The sequence below is a fragment of the Nicotiana tomentosiformis genome, chromosome 3 (genome assembly GCF_000390325.3).
Source record: "Nicotiana tomentosiformis chromosome 3, ASM39032v3, whole genome shotgun sequence".
Taxonomy (NCBI): domain Eukaryota; kingdom Viridiplantae; phylum Streptophyta; class Magnoliopsida; order Solanales; family Solanaceae; genus Nicotiana; species Nicotiana tomentosiformis.
This window is the reverse complement of record NC_090814.1, coordinates 8,698,791-8,712,706: the sequence shown is the minus strand read 5'-3', so window position 1 is coordinate 8,712,706 and position 13,916 is coordinate 8,698,791. Positions and strand designations below refer to the sequence as shown.

Genomic DNA, 13,916 nt, shown 5'->3' with positions numbered 1-13,916 from the left:
AAATTCTAAAAGGCGGCCAACTATGTGTTCATGTCAAATATAATCGACCATTGAGTGATCTAAAAAACTCTTTTCTTCTTTCATTCAATTGCCCTGACCAAGGTCTTAGTTTGGTCGTTTATAATTCATGACAACATGCAATTTAAACTCATTACCAAGAGTTGACAGATTCCATCTTGATCAATCATTAATTCTACAAGCATTTTGTTACGACCCGGTCGGTCATTTTGAGAATTTAAGTCCCGTTCGGCGGCATAAGGCCCTGAGCAGCCTGGTATTATGTGTATTGACTTGCGTGCGTGGTTGAATTCAGTTACCGGATGATTCAGAGTGATTTGGGACACTTAGTCCCTAAAATGGAAGCTTAAGTCTTAGGATTTTGACCGTAGTTGGAACTATATGAAGATGACTCCGGAATAGAGTTCCGGTGGTTCTGTTAGATCCGTTGGGTGATTTTGGACTTAGGAGCGTGTCCGGACGGTGAATTTGAGGTCTATAGTTGATTTAGGCTTGAAATGACGAAAGTCGAATTTTCGGAGATTTTGACCGGAAGTGAACTTTTTGATATCAGGGTCGGAATGTGATTCCGAGAGTTGGAACAACTCCATTATGTCATTTGAGATTCGCCTGCAAAATTTGACGTCATTCCGAGTTGAATTGATAGGTTTCGGCGCGAGGTTTAGAAGTTGGAAGAATTGAAAGTTCATAAGTTCGATTCATGGTGCGATTCGTAGTTTTGATGCTGTTTGATGTGATTTGAGACCTCGAGCGAGTCCGTGTTAGGTTATAAAACTTGTTGGTATGTTTAGACGGGGTACCGGGGGCCTCAAGTGTGTTTCGGATGGGCTACATGCCATTTTCTTCTATTTTTGAACTGCTGAATCTGTCATCTGATTTTCTCTTTCGCGTTCGCGTCTGTTCTTCTGCGTTCGTGAAGAGTAACTTTGGAGGAAGGAATATTTGTTCTTCGCGTTCGCATGCTTCCTTTCGCGATCGCGGAAGCCTGCCTCCCCCTTCTTCGTGTTTGCATCCTCTCCATCGCGTTCGCATAGTAGAAAATAAGAGCTGGGTACTGGAGACTTTTTACTCTTCGCGTTCGCGTCTCTCTTCCCGCGTTCGCGAAGGTATGCCGCCCCCTCCTCCGCGTTCGCGCACCCCTTCACGCGTTCGCGTAGCCCAGTCATTGGACCATCAAAATTTCCTCTCCGCGTTCGCGAGCTATCTTTCGCGTTCGCGAAGCATATCCGGGCAGCCTTCATTTTTCCTTCTTTGCGAACGCGAGTAGTCTTCCGCATTCGCGATGCTTTAACACCTGAGCAGCAGAATATATTTTTCAAATCGAGGGTTAGGCCATTTTTTATCATATCTTTACTTGTGGATCTCGATTTTGAGCGATTCTTTGTGGGATTTTCAAGCAAATCGATTGGGTAAGTGTTCTTCACCTAGAATTTATTATATTCCATGATTGTATCTTTATTTTTTATCATTTAATTTGTGTTTTGAGTTGAGGAAAATGGGTTGAAGAAAACTTTCAAAATAAAAAATCATGATTTGAGGGACGAATTGGTATCAGAATTTAAAAATTTTAGTATGGTTAAACTCGTATCGGAATGGGTATTCGGGTTTTGTGAAATTTGTCTGGTTTCGAGGTGCGGGCCCGGGGGTCGACTTTTGGGTCTATTTTTAGATTTGATAAAGATTGAGCTTTATGATCCGGAATAGTTTCTTATGAGTTTTATTTGTGCTTTGAAGTTATTTTGATTAGATTTGAGCCGTCCGGAGGTCATTTCACCGAGAAGTTCATTTTTGAGTATCGGTCTGTCTTCTTTGTGGTAAGTATCTTGCCTAACTTCGTGTGGGGTAACTACCCTTTAGGATTTGAGTCTTCTAGGCTAATTGTAGTCCGCGTACGCGAGGTGACGAGTACGTGCTCAGACTTATTTGTGGAAAATTGGCCTTTTAGGGTCCTTAGGCCCTTGTATTCACTGAATATGCAGTTGTTCTTGTTATGATTGCGCTTCTTAATTGCTAGTTTCACCTCTACTTGCTTGATTAGAATTAATTGCTTCATGATTCACTCTTATTACTTATTTAATTCATATGTGCCTTAACTGAAATTGTTACCTTTCTATTGCCATGTTATCCTTTCCCTAACTGCTTATCTTTAATTAAAATTATTACTATCTCTTATGTAATTGTTCAACCTTAATTGAGGTTATGGTTACCTTTCCGCTGCTTCTTCTTAGCTGAATTTGTTGTATCTCTTTCCCAATTGCCCAACCTTAAAAGAAGTTAGATACCCTATATTTTGGTTGACTTATCCTTATTTGGAATTATTCGACTTGTGTTAACTTCCTCGTTGTCGTACTGTATATTGTGGACCATTGTTATATAGTATTTCCTTTCTTGTTGAGATGTTCTTATTATGACTAGCATTCCCCGATTGTGGCTACTCCTTGTGAATTGGTTCCTCCATTTCTTTAAATTTTGAAATCTCTGAGTTGACTTATTTGTCGTACCCTTGTATTATTGTCATTGTTGCTGTTGTACTTGTTGTTGTGATGTACGAGGTTTCTTCCATGTGGTTGTTGTTATTGTGATGCACGAGGTTTCTGCCGTGCGGTTGTTGTTATTGTAATGCACGAGGTTTCTGCCGTGCGAGTGTTATGGGGTTGCACGAGATTTCTGATGTGCTATTGTTACTATTGATATTTGCACATTCGGCGTGACAAGACGGGATATATATATGTGGGTTGCGCATGTGGCGAGACAATGTGGGAACATTATTATGCACGTGTGGCGAGATAAGGCGGGCATTTATTTTACTATTGCACACGTGGCGAGACAAGGTGGGCTATGTCAAGGATTGATTTGTGATGATTTGTGATGGCCTGGGGGCATTCTTGTTGTTGATATTTGTGTAGTGGTACACTTACCTGTGTGAGCTTTATCTTGTGAAAGTTATGAGAAAATATTCTACGTGCTGTCCGTTCTTTTTCCTTATGCTCACTAGCTGGTATGAACTATGTTAGGACACTTGCACAAGCATACACGTAGTTAAGCACTATTATTGGATAAGAGATTTTCTTGATATTGTTGAGTATAGATGTATACCCTTGCTTACTTGCCTTCTATATGAGAATGTCTCTATTTGGCACGCGAGTTGTCAGTGCGGTTATGAGGTGTAATGAGGGCACAAGATGCCAAGTGTTAAGGTTCAGGTATTGAGACCCGTGAGTTGTTATTTGTCCGAGGTTCGGTACCTCGTGGAGTTTGTTGACTAAAACCTGATGTCAAAGCGGTCGTTGTTGCTGAGTTATTAATTGTCCTTGTTGTATATGTGATTTCAGATTTAGGTTGTGTTTACATTCACCCTTCTATGTCATTATCATGGTATTCCGCTGATACTTGTTGTTGTCCTTTCCTACTGCAATTACTATATTGTTAGTCACATTGCGTAGTCTTTATATAGATATTATACTCTATTATTTCTATACTTATACTTTGTTCAGGTTATTTAGTCCAGTAGGTGTCTTGACTGTTCCTCGTCACTACTCTACTGAGGTTAGTCTTGATACTTACTGGGTACCACCGTGGTGTACTCATACTACACTTCTGTATATTTTTGTGCAGATCCAGGTATTTCGAAGTCAATTGATCATTAGCTAGCTGTGCGGACTGTTGCTGTGGAGACTCAAGGTAAACCCGCCGCTGCGTTCGCAGGCTTCAGAGTCACCTTCCTATTTTGTATTCATACTGTTTTTACCTATTTCCAAATAGATTCAGCAATCAAAGGCATTGAAACTCAACTGGGACAGCTGTCTATGGCCTTGAACAATCGCACCCAAGGAACATTGCCTGCAGATACAAACAAGAAGTTACTCAAAAAGTTGCTCAATTTAGGAGAGAGACTACGCCAACTACTCCAGCTACATTAGAGGCAGATGAGTCAGCAGAGCTCACCGAGGTTGTAATTGAACAAGCACAAATTGGCAAGGGTAAGGAGAAGGATGGTGAACAAGTCTCAGAACAGGTGGCACCTCTTATGCCAGAAGCTTCCAACAAAGAAAAGACATCAAATAATGGATAGAGATTGACTCCTACACCATTCCCTCAGAGATTGGCAAAACAAAAGAAAGATGATCAATACAGAAAATTCATGGAATTGCTTCGACAGATTCAATTGAATATTCCACTGGTGGATGCTTTGAGGGAAATTCCAGGGTATGCAAAAATGATGAAGGACCTGATGTCGCAGAAATTTGACTTCCCTGTCCACTGTAACTCTGACACAGACCTGCAGCGCGGTAGTGACAAGACTTATGGCCCAAAAGGTGTTTGATCCAGGTAGCTTCACTATCCCATGCACTATTGGGAGTTATGCTTTTGCTAAAGCATTGTGTGACTTGGGAGACAGCATAAACTTGATGCCCTTGGCAATCTATACGAAACTGGGCATTGGCAGAGCTAGACCGACCTCAATGTTGTTTGCAACTGGTTGATCGCACAGTCAAAAGACCGACAGGAATTCTTGATGATGTGTTTGTGCAAGTGGGGAAATTTGTATTTCCTGCAGACTTTGTTATTCTTGATTGTCAGGTGGATGAAGAGATACCCATCATTCTGGGAAGGCCATTCTTAGCCACTAGGAGAGCATTAATTGATTGTGAGACTGGAGAGTTGAAAATGAGGTTCAACAATGAAGAAATAATATTCAACGTTCAACAATCAATGAGGAGACCCAGTAAATTTGCAAACTGCTCACTAGTGGAGGCCATAGATGTGATACTGCAAGAAGAGGACGAGACCCTTAATGTCAAGGATCCACTAGAAGCCTGCTTGATGAATTTGGAAGAGATGGACGGTGAAGGGTTGGCAGAGTGGGTCATGGCTCTCGAAGGTCAAGGTTTCTGGAAAAGGGAACCTCAGTTCGAGCCCCTACGCTTAGAAGAGAGAGCAACACCACCTGCAAAACCATCAATAGAGGAGCCACCACAGCTGGACTTGAAACCGCTTCCAACCCACCTCAGGTACTCTTTTCTTGGGGCCTAATTATACTTTGCATGTTATTATATCATTTGGTTTGCTAGCTGAGCAGGTAGAGCAACTATTGAAGGTATTACAAGAATGTAAGATTGTCATTGGTTGGACCATGGCAGACATAAAGGGTATCAGCCCAGCCTTTTGCATGCACAAGATTCTTCTGGAAGAGGGGCACAAACCTTCCAGGGAACATCAACTACGTCTGAACCCAAATATGAAGGAAGTAATAAAGAAGGAAGTGATCAAGTGGCTGGATGCGGGTATCATGTTCCCCATCTCAGACAGCAACTAGGTCAGTCCTGTCCAATGTGTGCCGAAAAAGGGAGGAATGATGGTCATACAAAATGAGAATAACGAGTTAATCTCGACTCGTATAGTCACGGGGTGGCGAATTTGCATGGACTATCGGAAACTGAACATAGCCACTCGAAAGGACCATTTCCCATTCCCTTTCATTGACCAAATATTGGGCAGGTTAGCTGGGCGATCCCACTTCTATTTCTTGGATGGATATTTGGGGTATAACTAGATCTCAATAGCCCCGGAAGACTGAGAGAAAACATCCTTTACTTGTCCATATGACATCTTTGACTTTCGGAGAATGCCCTTTGGACTTTACAATGCACCGGCTACATTCCAGCGGTGCATGTTAGCCATTTTCACTGACATGGTGGAGGATATTATGGACGTGTTTATGGATGATTTCTCTGTGGTGGGGGATTCATTCGAAGATTGTCTTCGCAATTTAAAAAGAGTTCTCAAAAGATGTGTGGTGACAAATTTGGTACTGAATTGGGAAAAGTACCATTTTATGGTACAAGAAGGAATAGTTTTGGGGCATCGAGTGTCCAGTAAGGGAATTGAGGTAGACCATGCTAAAGTTGATGTGATTGAGAAATTGCCACCGCCCACTTCGTTCAAGGCAGTGAGAAGTTTCCTTAGGCACGTCGGGTTCTACAGGCGATTCATAAAAGATTTTTCCAAGATTGCTAACCATTTATTTAAACTTCTTGAAAAGGATCAGCCCTTTGTGTTTTCTAATGATTACAGGTTGGCATTTGAGGAGCTGAAGAAGAGACTGATAATTGCACCCATCATTGTTGCACCCAACTGGGAGCAACCATTCGAGCTCATGTGCGAAGCCAGTGATTATGCTATAGGAGCAGTCTTGGGACAGCGAAAAGACAAGATGATGCACCCGATTTACTATGCAAGCAGGACGCTTAGCGGTGCACAACTCAATTACACTGTAACAAAAAAGGAAATGCTGGCTGTAATGTTTGCCTTCGACAAATTCAGGTCGTACTTAATTGGTTCAAAAGTTATTATTTATACTAACCATGTAGCAATTAGGTACTTGATAGCAAAGAAGGAGTCAAAGCCATGCTTGATTCGCTGGTTCTTTTGCTACAAGAATTCGATCTGGAAATTCGTGACAGAAAGGGGATGGATAATCAAGTGGCAGACCACCTCTCAATATTAGAAGGAGCTGAAAAGAGAATGAAGGTTGAAGACATAACAGAGACATTCCCGGATAAATAGTTACTTGCTGTGATAATGGAGGAGACGCCATGGTATGCTGATATTGCTAACTATTTAGCAAGCGGTATTGTACCTTATGAACTCTCCTCAATTTAAAAGAAAAAGTTCTTCCGCGACTGTCGAGCCTTTTATTGGGACGAACCTCTATTGTTTAAAATATGTGTAGATAACATGATCCGGAGGTGTATCCTCATGAAAGATCAACCTTCTGTTTTGCAGGCTTGCCATGCTTCAGCATATGGTGGACACTTTGGAGGAATCCGGACAGCAGCAAAAGTGTTAGAATCGGGATTGTATTGTCCTACTCTGTTCAAGGATGCCCATGCTTGGGTCAAAAGTTGCGATGAATGCCAAAGGACAGGCAACATATCTCACCGTCACGAGATGTTGATGACCACAATTCAAGAGGTGGAGGTTTTTGACATGTGGGGGATCGACTTTATGCGGTCGTTCGTCACCTCATATGGTAACAAATATATATTGGTAGTGGTTGACTATGTCTCCATGTAGGTCGAAGCGGTGTCTCTCCCAACCAATGATGCAAAAGGGGTAACAAGTTTCCTAAAGAAAAACATCTTTACATGTTTTGGCACCCTGAGAGCTATAATCAGTGATGGTGGAACCCATTTTTGCAATACAGCGTTCGCACGTCTGTTAGAAAAGTATGGAGTTCGCCACAAAGTAGCCACACCGTACCACCCACAGACGAGCGGGCAAGTTGAAGTGTCCAATAGAGAAATTAAAAGTGTCCTGACAAAGACAGTGAATGCAACAAGGACCAATTGGGCGAAGAAGCTAGATGATGCATTATGGGCATACCTCACAGCATTCAAAACTCCAATTGGTATGTCACCATACAAGTTGGTATTTGGAAAGGCATGCCACCTTCCAGTAGAGCTCGAACATAAAGCACTTAGGGCACTGCGGTAGCTGAATCTGGATATAGAGACCGCAGGCACCAGTAGAGTCACTGAGTTACATGAGCTCGAGGAATTCAGGTTCCATGCATTTGAAAATGCTATATTATACAAAGAAAAGATGAAAATGATCCATGATAAGCACATCTTAGATCGGAACTTCAAGCCCGGAGATCTAGTGTTGTTATACAACTCGAGATTGAGGTTGTTTTCGGGTAAGTTGAAGTCCAGATGGTCAGGACCCTTCAGAGTGGTGCAAGTGTTCTCAAGCGGAGTTGTGGAGATTGAATCCGAAGATGGGACAAATAAGTTCATGGTAAATGGGCAAATGTTGAAACATTACCTTGGAATGGTCGAAGAGAAAAGGGATAGAGTGGTGATAACTTTGGAAGAGCCCCAGTACGCGAATGAGGAGTGATAATGAAAGCATGCATTATGCCGTGGTGTTAAATCAGGCTCTACCTGGGAGGCAACCCATGGTTTGTTGTAAATCATCGTGCCGCGATGTTAATTTAGGCGCTTTTTGGGAGGCAACCCATTATGTTTCTTACTTTGTTTGTTGTAATTGATTTTGAACGACTTTGACCGACCTACTAGTGTGCAGGGCAAATATCATGTACATCAGAAGGATTTGGGGGTCGAAATTAACCCAAGACTAGGTAAATAATGCGGCAAACACAAATATTGGTTGGAGACGGAGATCCGCGGCCGCGGATTGGACCGCGGATTGGGCCGCGGATTTTGGCCTGTGTTCTACCCCCCATCTGCGGTCACGGATTGGGGCGCGGATTTTGGGACCCCCTCTGCCCAGAATCAGCGGCCGCGGATTGGGGCGCGAAAGCGCGGGCGTGTCGAGGTAAGTTTTTTATTTTTAATCCCCCACCCCCTTCTTTTCCTTAACCCAAACCCTCACTTCCCCCACTTCTCTTCTTCCCTTCCTAACTCCAAGAACCCAAACCCCTCACTTCCCCCCACTTCTCTTCTTCCCTCCCTAACTTCAACAACCCAAACCCCTCACTCCCCCCCCCCCCCACTTCTCTTCTTCCCTTCCTAACTCCAAGAACCCAAACCCCTCACTTCCCCCCACTTCTCTTCTTCCCTCCCTAACTTCAAGAACCCAAACTCCTCCCTTCCCCATATTTTCCTTTTAACACAAGACTCTTCTCCTTCCTTCTCTTCTCCACTCAATCGATCTCCAACCTCCGTTCTTCTCAAGATCTCCAATTAAGTACATGATTTTATTCCTCTTTCTTAGTATTTGTTTTTTCCTTTTCTGTATAGGGTAGTAAAATCATAGGTACTTTTGTCTGGGATTTGGATTGTGGTTTATATGTGGTATATGGAGGCTATTTGAATTGAATGATTTGGAGGAAGACATTGTTGGGTTTGATTAGGTCTTTGGGTGACTTGGGGGTATATATGCACACTACTTGTTTGTTGATTTGCCTTAATGAGTGTTGAAGATAAATTGTGACCAATTGTGCGAGTGAAGTCTGAGTAACTGCCATTGGGACACATATTCCTCTCTCCACTGATAGTAGTATTTATTGTGTAGGTAACATGCAACCTTCAAGGAAGAGACGCGCTACCGGGGCCTCATCAAGTGGTCATGGAGGCTCATCTCGGGGACGGGCACCGACCAGTGCAGCTCAGTTTGATCGTACCAGGTTTGTCTCCAGAGCTGCCCAAGACCGTTTCAGTTTGAAGGCCACTAAAAAACTTGTACCGAAAAGGGGTATTGACAGGGCGTCCCTCCAGGATGAATGCCCTAATATATATCGGGAGTTGATCAGGCACAGATTGGACAGCTTTTTAAAGAGCCGGAGGAGGGTAACTTGATGCTTGTTCGGGAGTTCTATGCCAACTGCCCCGAACATGAGGATAGAATATGCACTATGCGAGACACGAGGGTGGATGCCTCGTTAGAAGTCATCAGGAGAGTGTATCGATTGCCTGAATTCAATGGGGAGGAGGATTTCTATGATACTTACAGGAGAGAACCCATCACATGGAACAGGTTTTTCAGAACTATCTGTGCACCATACAAAAAGGTAGTGTGGGTTGTGCCAGGATCGAAGCTACACTCTTCCTCACTCACTTTTGAAGGAAAATGCTGGTTGTACATCATCAATAGTCGCTTACTACCGTCCCACAACACCACGGAGGTAAATGGTCCGAGAGTTGCCTTGATATGGTGCTTCGTGAATGGGCACGACTTTGATGTGGCCAAGGTTCTTCAGTCTGAGATGTACGTCCGTTCAACACAGAAGAGGTATGGGTTCTTTTTCCCCTCTCTAATCACTAGATTGTGCCAGGCAGCAAGGATGCCTGAGAACCCAAATGCGGATGGCATGGTAAAGAAAGAAGCAAAGTTCCGGGCAGACAAAGTGACCATCGGGAAAGACCCGGTGGCACCAGGAGCAACTCATAGTGACGATTCTAATGCGTCGGAAGAGGGCGATAAAGGGCAGGAGGAGGTTGAACCTGCCTCACCCGCACAGGAACAAGCTGCAGTGGCTGAAGAACCATCCCAGGGCAGATGGAGCACGCGAATGACAAGCCTAGAACAAGACATGGTAGGACTGCGCACTTCTGTCACGGAATTGGGGACCAGAGTTGATGCTTTGGCAACCCAAAATGCGAAGTCAGAAAAGAAAATCATGAGATGGCTGCGTGCGCTGGGGAGCATGTCATCTCGACCCTGACACTGTCTCTGATCAAGACTGATCCACCATGGAAGTTCCTTTACCTCACATTACCTTACTTTGTATGACATGGGGACATGCCATATTTTTAAGTGTGGGGTGGGGGATACTTTGTTGTATGTAGATAGTTTCGTAGTTTATTTGTATAAATCAATTTTGACTTGGCCCAATGGTGGATATCATTCAACGAGTTTCTTGAGGGACTAAAGTCGAAAGAAAAAAAAACAAAAAAGATTTTCTTTTGTAGTAGTGTATCAATTCCACCTTGGTTTTTCTTCAAACCACGAATCTATTATCTAGGGTTGATGGAACCAATTATTGAATGAAGTCTTGACTCTATTTTGTTATAATTGAGCCGTGTTTGTTCTATGACTGTTCAATTACGTATTGTATTGTGGTTAATTGAAAGGGCCCTCGATTAATCGTGTCTATTCACCTTGTGTTGCTTGAGAAAGAATACTTGGTTATATTGTTGTTAAACAACACCACTTTTGGGGAAGTTAAGAGATTAATTACTTGAATTTAAAAGTGGAGTTAGAAATAACGAAGCTTTGGTGGGATAATTCTGAGTTGCATAAATTGTTAACTAGAGTAGTTCGAGAGAATGCTTCTAGTACATTATCGTAATTGATCGAAAGGTAATTACGGTAGCCTCGAACTCATAATCCTCATAGATTATTACGGCGAGATTATAGCTAAAGAGTTGAGAATTAATCCGGCAATTGGGGAAATCAATAGCCCTAGATCCTTTTACCCTTGAATTCAATTTTAGTCTTGATTATTGCTAATTTTATTGTCATTTTTCCTTGGCTAAATAAATTCCACTGATTATTCATAAAACTATTGCATCCGGAAGTTGTCTGAGCTTATCATTAGCATTATTTAAGGTTGTAGTAAATAGGTTAGTTCCCTGTGAGATTTCGACTCCGGACTTGAACCGGGTTATATTTGCAGCGACCGCTTAGTCCTTCTTACAAGGCATAGTTAGGCGTGATCACATACACAGCGACCAGCTACCAGCGAGGCAACATAAGGTTAAATAGGGTGCATAAATAAAGTGTACAAGAGAAAACATCCCATATTTATCCATTTATTTAGGTAACACAACATGCATAACTGAGCAACTGTTGAATTCGAGTTGTTAATGGAGTGTGAACTTGAGGAAGTATTACTTTCAGAGGCCAAAAATTGCATTGGCTCGACATCAATAGTCAATCAGCACATTCAGTTTTTACTCCTCTAGACTCTTCTTCAAGCCTCCTACTGTCATTGCTACAAATGGAACTTTTTCTTCAGGCATTAAATTAGTTCAACTTCTCTTATTTGCTGTTGTTTTTGCATAATACCACTTCATTACATATAAATCCAACGTAAATAAATTTGCCCACATATCCAATGGAATTAAGAAAATAAAACAAGAAAACAGAAGAGCAGATAACTCTTCTATGTCTAAGCCTTTTGAGTTACAAGCTCATTGAGATTATCAATAAAACTCTATGCGCTTACCGCGAGTGCATTAAATCTTTCTCTATTGGTTATTTCTTTTGAGTTTCCAATGTTCTGTAGCTTGCTCCACTGGGAAAGCTGTACAGGATTTTTGAAAGATGTAAAAAAGAATACAGTATTTTTGTCTTTGCTGGGTGAGTCTTTGGTTGAAAGAATAGCATAACATGTAGAAAGATAGCAAGATGCCTGAAATTAATACTACAAAAAGAAACAAAAGGTGAATTACCTGGAGTGAAAGCAATGGTGCCTTGCTCTTATTTGCTGTTGTTGTCTTATTTTTAGCAACTTGATATTACAGATCATAAGAAGAGTGATCCTTTACCAACAACCCAAAAATAGTGAAACAACATAATTCTTTAAACAGCAAAACATAAAACAGAACATCAAGAGAAAATGTCAAACAGATCAAAGAAACAGGACATCGACAAGTGAGCAAAAGCAAAATAAAAAAGAGCATCTCTCATAATTGAACTTTTCATTATAAACAATAAGAATGAACTCTAAGAGTCACAAAGAAAATGACAACATCATCTACATTGCACAAAATCGATGATGAAAAATGTGTTGGTTGTTATTCTACGACCAACATAATCTAAATATCTAATAAGTCAATGTCAGAATCATGCTCCTAAGATTTCACAGATATCCCAGTTAAAAGTACCCTAATTTAAAAAAGTTATCAAAAATACCCTAATTCAAAGAAACTCAAGAATAAAAATACCCTTTTCAAAAATCTACCAAGCTTCAATTTTCCAGAATTAGTAAAGCAAGTCATTCTGCACTGAACCATGATCCCCAAAATCCAATATAGATTCCCAATCAACTTCCTCCTCATCACCTTCCTGATAATACCATTCTTGATTTTCCACGTTCACCATTCCAAAGAATTCATCAGAATCAGTCTGATTTATAATAACCAACATTCCATCTTTTGATTCTAGTTGTCCCATAGAGAAAACATCAGACGAGGTACTCTCCAACTTAGACAAAATCATAGTACTCTGTTCTGAAGGGGTTTGGAGATGAACCCCTTCTTGCAAGACACGATCAATGAACCTCTTATACTCTACAATAGAAGCAATACTGTTTCCTCTGATTTCTGATCTGGGGTTCTTCTTAATCGCACAGATTACAAACTCTTTAGCTTCGTCAGATTTCAACTCCCGAAGAAGATAGTCAGCCAAGAAACACTCCATCATCAACCAGCGGCCATTCAAAGAGGAGTCTTTCTTGTGTTTGTAAGTCAAGCTTATTTTATACCCAATAATGAGACTATCATCCTCATCAAGAATTTTCTTGCCTTTATTCTGCTGTGTCTAAGTCCCATTACCAGTAGTTCTGTTGAATCGGGCATCAGTGGGCTTCTTCTTCTTCAATTGGGTGAGAAAGTAATGGGTTTTCTTGGAACTCATGCCTCCAATTAATTGCCATGGCTCATTGCTGTAAACATCTGCAAAGCCAATCAATTCTTCAGTTGGTAAGCATTTTCCAGCCACAAATTTCAACAATTGCATTATCAGATCAGTGTCAGAGGGACGAAATTGAGGATTATTCTCCATGGGTTCCGTTCTTTCTTTGAAGACTTTGAAAACAAAAACTTTCTTGAATGAGTGAGAATGACACAAAAAACTTTCTTGATTGAGAATGAAACAGAACTAGGAAGAACATACAAGAAGAAGAAACAGCGTATTCTGAACTACAGAATCTTGATCCCGTTTTGGAAACTATGACAAGGTGTTATTTTACACGCAAAAAACAGCTAAGGCTCCTTTTAAGAAACTAATCATAGACCCTAAGTTGTAACGTTAAATTTACTAAAATACCCATAAAAAATTGAACGGCATTTTTACCCCCTCATACTCTAGAGAAGCAGCCATCCTTACAGGAAGAACAACATCTAGGCACTCCTTCGGATCCAAAAACAGTTATAGATATAAAGATTTTCGATGCGGCATCAAGTAAGTATCTCAACACTCAATAATTATTTTATAAAGCTAAAAAACATGACCCCTTTAATGTTTTCTCTTCTCAAGACCTAAGAATAATTGATACCTCTAATGTTTCATCTTCTCAATGTTGGGTTTAAGTTTTTTAGAGCTTAAAATAGAGTGAATGGGAAATGGAGGGAAAATAAAATTTTTGAATTTTCCTCTTTGACAAAGGGACATTGTCCCATATTGGAGGAGGAAAAGAGTTTTGATGG

The 13,916-nt window shown here is 41.3% G+C and overlaps 1 pseudogene; it reads right to left on the bottom strand.

Annotated features, from left to right (window-relative positions):
• Window positions 1-12,157: 12,157 nt before the first annotated feature.
• Window positions 12,158-13,598, bottom strand: LOC104107857 (NAC domain-containing protein 46-like; annotated as a pseudogene).
• Window positions 13,599-13,916: the final 318 nt, after the last annotated feature.